Below are 1,087 nucleotides of genomic sequence, written 5' to 3'. Positions count from 1 at the left end.
CCTGCGTATAAATTAGCATAATAATCCTGTCGTGTCAACAAAACAACTTTTATTGCAGAAGACTCTTTTTTTTCTTAAAGAACAAAGTAGATTACTCTTGATTAGCTTTGACAGTGACCCGAGCGGGTGTGGACAAAAAAAGTGCCAAAACATTCTCACCCTCATCTTCATGAGATAATCGCATTTTGTGGTGCTCCTTCCGTGACTGCTGCTATCGATCCTTCTGGTTCTTTCAAGCGATGAGTGGGTTTTCACGCGTATGCGTGATATGTGCCGTCCCATACCTTGTTACGACTGGGCACATTACCCTTCTGAGCTAGAACTGGGGATCTAGTGACATTTTTAATTTATGCTTGTTAAAAATAGTGTACTCGATCATGAGTTTTTATTGGTGAAACTTTAGTTGGAAGTGTTTATTTAATTAGACAGTATAAAAACCGCTTCTTTTGAATTTGACTTTTACGTGTCTCCGCATAGATGCAGGGATGCGTGTTCATTATCTGCAAGGCTCCTCAGGTTAGAATACTAGTGTAATAGCTGAGGTGGTTTGGGTTATTGCATGTTTTTAAACACAAGCTCCGAGCACAGGAAAATAGATGAGTTGGTTCCGCACCTGCTGCAAAAATCACTATGTAAACTGCAAGGAATATATATACCTGATTCCTAGCAAGTTTTAGCTCATTCTTTTGATCTTGTAGGTAAATAACACTGATTGCCGAGTCCCAAAAACTATTTGGTTTCCACTGTATTCTATAAAAATAACCACAGTACTGTATTTATTTATATATGTCAACCTACCTAAATTCAGCACTTTAATTATACATTTTGTAAGAAATTGCACCTTTTTGGCTCGACCCACTGTGGGCCTTATTTATACTTTTTGCTGCAAAACTGCACTAATGCAGTTTTGCACCAAAAAGTTTTGCACCGGCTTGCACCATTTTTTCGCACCAGCTGGGCACCATATTTATGGAATAGTGCAAGCCAGTGCAAAGGGTAGGCTAGCGTAAAAAAAATTACGTTAGGCAGGTTAGAGTCAAAATAAATGACTAACCAGATTAGCATCATTTTTTGACACTAAGGGGCA

The 1,087-nt window shown here is 38.6% G+C and overlaps 1 non-coding gene across 1 annotated transcript; it reads left to right on the top strand.

The window, feature by feature from the left end:
* Nucleotides 1–217: 217 nt before the first annotated feature.
* LOC138288656 (small nucleolar RNA U13) lies at nucleotides 218–317 on the top strand. The gene has a single exon (XR_011202512.1). It is a non-coding gene; the product is annotated as a small nucleolar RNA U13 (small nucleolar RNA).
* The last annotated feature ends 770 nt before the right edge of the window (nucleotides 318–1,087 follow it).

The sequence above is a fragment of the Pleurodeles waltl genome, chromosome 4_1 (assembly GCF_031143425.1).
Source record: "Pleurodeles waltl isolate 20211129_DDA chromosome 4_1, aPleWal1.hap1.20221129, whole genome shotgun sequence".
Lineage (NCBI taxonomy): Eukaryota > Metazoa > Chordata > Amphibia > Caudata > Salamandridae > Pleurodeles > Pleurodeles waltl.
The sequence above is the reverse complement of the archived record's forward strand: the minus strand, read 5'-3'. Positions and strand labels throughout refer to the sequence as shown.